This window comes from Nicotiana tabacum, chromosome 20 (assembly GCF_000715075.1).
Source record: "Nicotiana tabacum cultivar K326 chromosome 20, ASM71507v2, whole genome shotgun sequence".
Classification (NCBI taxonomy): domain Eukaryota; kingdom Viridiplantae; phylum Streptophyta; class Magnoliopsida; order Solanales; family Solanaceae; genus Nicotiana; species Nicotiana tabacum.
Window position 1 is genome coordinate 134,546,083 of NC_134099.1, and position 6,718 is coordinate 134,552,800.

The window sequence follows — 6,718 nt, forward strand, 5'->3', positions numbered from 1 at the left end:
AAATGAGATTTACATGATTTAATATAGAATATGTGCTTGATTTTACATTGAATAAATTTTTATTTTTAATTTTAACATTGCGTTCTTAAAGAACTTTGAAAGAAGTGTTTTCAATAAATTAAATTTTATGATTTAATTATTTTATCCTGGGATTAGCTTAAGATATCTACATTGAATGTGGTATAAAAATAATATCACAAATACAGTATAAATAATCCCGAATTACTTATATCAGAATAACAAATTTCAACCAAACATAAAATAAAATAATATCATCGTTTATCAAAATTAGTACCATTATTCCTTTGACCGAACGTCCTAACTTGTTAAAAAGGAAAAAAGGTCAAATTATTTCGGATATTGTCGTTTATTTTTAACCATCGTTATATTTGGCCAAATTTATTTTTACTGCTGGTAAATTTTTAAAAATTTGTTACGCTTCGCAGTATTAAGTTACGACTGTGTTGCACCCTGCAGTATTACATTACGGTGATGTCACGCTTCGCAGTATTAAGTTACGACGATAGTGCACCCTGAAGTATTGTACATTGAATTTGTCGCAAGGTAATTGACATCAGTCCAAGTAAAAGATTATTTGGAGATTATAAGGATTATGCTACTTCACAAGTGGTTAGTAAATTCATGAAGGTGAAAGGGGGAGCAAGTCAAAGAAAATGAATTTTATCCAAGTTTGGCATTTTGGGGTAAAATACAGTCCAAGCTAAAATACCCAATATTTATGGACTAGTGTCATACAAGGTACTACATGATTATGCTAGTAAGGTGTATAAGGTATGTGAAAAGTGAGTAATATTTTAAGTAAGTGAGAATAATTCTTAATTTTATAGGTAATTGATTAATTACCGGATAACGGGACATTACCTAATTAATTGGGGATATATTTGGATAAGATCAATCCTCCCCTCCTAAAAACGTGGCAGCATTTAGCTAACCACATGAAATGACTCTTAGTCATACAATCCTAGGTAGCTACCTAAGATGCATTTGAATTAATAAGTAAAAAACTTATTAAGTGACTTGTTCCATTCCATTTGAGCAAGGAACAAAACACCTTCATTTCCTAGTATCAAAAATGTTCTGTCCCATCTCATTTAAGCAAGAAACACATATTATCTTCCTAGTCCAAAAACTTCAAGAACAGAAGTTATTCAAACCACAAAAGCTCCAACGATATTCCTGCAACAAAACAATTCCAACGAAAATTGTTAGAATCGTTGCAACATAAATTTTTGCGGTTCTAAAAGAGTACGGTACAATCATTGCCAAGAATATTATACGGAGTTTTTCCTACTCCAGATATGTTAAGGTCATCCTTTCTTTCTTTTCGGCATGGTCCAAGTTATACAGAAGAAACGAGCAAATGCACAAATTCCATAAATGACTCTATTCAAAGAAGTATTATAGATATCTATGTTCTTGAATTTTCATGTGTCATAATATTTTATCATATGTTCATGGATTTCAGAAAAATATGAAAGTTAAAAAGAGTATACTTTATGATATTACTCAAAGGCAAAATGGTCTTATGAAATTCCGAAAGATTTTATTAACGTACTTTTCATGCATTGCATTCATGTGCATTGACTCATGACCAGATGACGTTATATACGCGTATATATGTATGTATATATATGTATATGGGATATGGGAAATGTTATGGCGTTATATACGCACCACCACCAGATTAGTTGGTATACATTGATGATTTTTCCCACAATGGCCGAGATGATATGATGGGATGCCCTCAGAGGCTGATGATGTTATGAAAAATGTACCTATGCACGACATGACATTCATACGTATATGCATGACACTATAATTATTTCATAATTTACAAAGTTATCTAAACTTACAGGTGGAGTCATTTACTCTATATGTCCTCTATGTCTATTATGTAGTTATTTATGTGCCTTACATACTCGGTACATTATTCGTGCTGACGTCCCTTTTGCCTGGGGACACTTCGTTTCATGCCCGCAAGTTCCGATAGACAAGTCGAGAGCCCTCCAAGTAGGCTATCAGCTCAGCGGAAGATGTTGGTGCTCTCCATTTGCTTCGGAGTTGCTTGAGTGGTTAGTATGATTTAGACGTGTATTGTTTGGTATGACGGGACTCTGTTCCGACCTTTATGAAAATTATGTATTCTTAGAGGCTTGTAGACAGATGTCAGGTACGTAAAAGATTATATGGCCTTGTCGGCTCATGTTCAGTACACGAGTGGCTATTTTGGTCTTATAGGCCCGTATTTCATATGTATAAGTTTGTGTTACATCATACTTTACTCCGATTCATTTACCTATGATAGAATGATATGAAAGATACGTTACGTTGGTACTCAGTTGAGTAAGGTACCGGGTGCCCGTCACGGCCCATCGGTTTGGGTCGTGACAAAAGTGGTATCAGAGCAGTTCTGTCCTAGGGAGTCTACAAGCTGTGTCTAGTAGAGTCTTGTTTATGGGTGTGTCGTGCACCACACTTATAAGCAGGAGGCTACAGGGTATTTAGGACTGTCACTCTTTCTTCTTACTCTAAATTGTGTGGTAGAGCTCACTTATAAGAATTCAAATTCCGGAATTCTATTTTATTCGTAATAAGACGATACCTACATCCGGAAAGAAGGTTGGAAAGAGAGATAGTCGTAGAAGAGCTGAGTTAGAGGAATTCGATTTTTGTATAATACCTATGATAAGTAAATGTGAGGTCTTTAACATATCATGGGTGTACTGAAAGGTATAAGCTTCCTGATAAGAAGCATTAAGGCAAGAATGCCTATCCACCTTTAAGGTGAAAGACAATGAGAGATTAAGAAGATAAATACAAGTTTGAACAAGCAAAAGAAGCAAGATGAAGAAGGGTACGAGGCGCCCAGTTAATGAAGGTTAACAGTGTTTATAATTCAGGCAGAGGAACATATGCTTTTTGAGTTATATTCAACAGTAACAAGAAGTAAGTACAATTGGTCACACCCATTTCAGTTATGCCCGGTGGGGTGCTAACAGGTATAGTTAAGAGAAGGACGTGATATCAAGATCTGTCTGGGGTTAGGGTAACCCAAATTGGTAAATGGATTGCTTGCGTTAGTTGACATTGACGAAGGATATTGTAAATGTGCTAATAAACCTCCTTATGAGACACCCAGATGGTGCACTCTAGAATATTACAATTAGATGTGAATACTAGCATGATAAAAAAATCAGATGATAGGCAACGAAAGCCTGGAAGGGATAAATATTGCATTAGTGTGACTCTCGTCCCTAGTAGAGCGAGGACGTTGAGTAACCCGAAGAGCCGATGAATGAAGCAAAGAGAGCTAAAAGCGAAAGAATGTCGTGTTGAAGTTTTCACAAGAAAAGGAATATGCAGAAATAATAGCAAAATAATGAGAAGAGAGATAAAAAAGCATTATGAATAAGGTGTGATATATGGATGATAATGGTAGAGTGTTACAGAACTTATAGTTAAATGAAGAAAGGGACGAAAGGTGATGGACCTTAAGACAATAAAAGAGTATAGGCCATACAGTCACATCCTCATTTTGAGAAATAAGTTTACGACTCTAACATGTTAATAAAAGGAAAAGTTAGACCCTAGAGTAATAAAAATCAGTATGGACTGGTGAATAAGATAAACTAAACATGAGCAAGGAACTGAGTGATTTGATAATAGTCAGCATCATGAGAATTTCATATTGCATTCCGGCAATAATAGAACGGACAACAGAAGAAGATCCAAGATGAATTTAGAGAATGGTCATTCAGGGAGACGCTTCCCCAAAGCAAGCAATGTTAGCAAAGTTAAGCTTAAGAGACTATATGTGCCAGTTACACTAAGTGTCACCATCGCGAGTGAGGAATTTAGTTATCCTTGGTACAGAAGGATTACCGCAAGACGAGTAAGGGTCGTGGATGATGTGAAAGGACGCTAAAGATGAAGAGGAAAAATATCTATGGGCAGGTCGTCATAGCTCCAAGTCTTAGTACTCCCATAAAGGGGGGAATATGGAATAATAAAGGAAGAATGCGATAAAAAAATGAGAAAGGGATGAGGTTGCACTTATCCAAAAGGAAGTAAGGGTTCCTGCACGGGATGTTATTGATAGATAAGGAGCCAGTACGTAAAGTAAGGTAAGACAAGAAAATACCCAAAAAAAAGATTAAGCGGAATATGGATATGAGAATAGGCCAACGAATAGTTAGTAGTTGATTCAGGAAGAGCCTAGTCATTACTAGACAAGAGGTTACAGACAAATCAATAGCTCGTGCAAGATAAACAAAGTGAACGGACCCCAACATGGGGAATTCAGCCTCACAGTAAGATATTATAATACTTGAGATATATTTATATGGGGAAGTTAAAAAGGTACCGTACGAGTGATGCGGAAATAAAAGAGAGTGCCACTGGGAAGACAATCAAAATATCAGTTCAGAAGCAACCCACAAGCTCCAAGGCGTGGAGGTAAGTAACTACGGATAAGTATAGGTAAGAAAGGACATCAGGAGGTCCGGCGAGTATACAATGTAATAAGCCCACAGCTTTACAAGAGTCAGAGAGTCCTCCCTAAGTACTACAATGGAAGACTAGCTGTGAAAATAAGGAAGAAGGCTTCAACCTAAACATAGTAACTCGAAGGAGAAATGGTCATGTAAAAGCAGTCTCACAACAAAAATTGTTTGTCCTCCAAAATAAAGTGGCACCTACCATGGCTAATGAACGGGGAGAAAGATCAAAGGTAATATTCGAGACTATATGAGTTGTACAAAAATTCTGGCATGTGTGGGAACTAGGATAAGTTAAGTATGCACGCAACAATGGGAAGAAATACCAGGAAAAGTAATTGCACACGTTTAAAGAAATCTGAGATGGAACGAAAGGAATTATTCGATCAATGATCCAAAGTTAGTACGTTATGGATACACTCAAGATTTTGGAACATTATCCATGCAACATATTTGTTGACAATCATACAGCCATAGAAGACTTCGGTATAAGTTAAAAGAAAGAATTGAGCCCAGGGCATAGACAAAGGATTGAATTGTTAGAAGATTGTATCATGGATATTCCATAACGCCCACCACCAGATTAGTTGGTAATGTTATGGCGTTATATACGCACCACCACCAGATTAGTTGGTATACGTTGATGATTTTGCCCACAGTGGCCGAGATAATATGATAGGATGCCCTCAGAGGCTGATGATGTTATGAAACATGTACCTATGCACAACATGACATTCATACGCATATGCATGACACTATAATTATTTCATGATTTACAAAGTTATCCAGACTTACAGGTGGAGTCATTTACTCTCTATGTCCTCCATGTCTGTTATGTAGTTATTTATGTATCTTACATACTCGGTACACTATTCGTACTGATGTCCCTTTTGCCTGGGGACACTGCGTTTCATGCCCGCAGGTCCCGATAAATAGATCGAGAGCCCTCCAAGTAGGCTATCAGCTCAGCGGAAGATGTTGGTGCGCTCCATTTGCTTCGGAGTTGCTTGAGTGGTTAGTATGATTTAGGCGTGTATTGTGTGGTATGGCGGGACTCTGTTCCGACTTTTATGAAAATTATGTATTCTTAGAGTCTTGTAGACAGATATCAGGTACGTAAAAGATTGTATGGCCTTGTCGTCTCATGTTCAGTACACGAGTGACTATTTTGGTCTATTTGTACTTCATATGTATAAGTTTGTATTCCCTCATACTTTACTCCGGTTCATTTACCTATGATAGAATAATATGAAAGATACGTTACGTTGGTATTCGATTGAGTAAGGTACCTGGTGCCCGTCACGACCTATCGGTTTGGGTCGTGACAAAATTATCCCTAACCCTAGAGGTAACCCACAATATCTTAATATTACCACAATCTTGTAATTTAGAGCTAGCACCCTCTTGGTAGATCTTAACTGGAACCTTATTTTTAACACAAAAAAAGAAAAGGAAAAAGAGCACGAAAAGCCATGTGACCGACACAATATTCATTTACTGCCGTTTTTACTTGGCTTAAAATCGATTATCATTGACAAATCATTTTGGATGAAAAACCTATCATATGGCTCTAAATCTTTCCCAAACCACTAACATGAACATAAATTGGAGTTTTTAAAATCCATTATTTATTTTTTTCTCTCTCTGCTATCTATGTTGATAACTTTTTTCTTCTTAGCACAGACAATTAGTTAATTACACATTCTTAATATGCAATTTCCCTATTTGTTATATGACGTATCCGTTTTCCTTTCCCTTCCCTATTTTATGTAGCTAAATACATTTTCAAAGTGTACATTGATTATATTTGACTTTATTTTAGTGCATATAGTTATTTTAAAACCATTTTCTCCCTATTTTTTTTTTGTTCTGGTTTTCCACCAGAGTTCGATACCCGGATTGGATCTCAAATTTTCTTTCTATTTATTTGAAGGGGAGCTTTGGAGCAACGATAAAATTGTTTGCGTGTAACCTGTATAGGGGTTCGAATCGTGGAAGCAGCCACTAATGCTTTAATTAGGTTAGTCTGTCTATTTATCAATCCCCTTGAGGTGGAGTCCTTCTCCGATTCGTACATGAATTCGGAATACCTTCTGCACCAGACTGCCTTGCCCTTTGGATGTTACAAAATTCTTTAACCTTGTATCAAGGGTATTTATTTATTAAGCCTAAATAAAATTAACTAACCAAATAAGAGAAAC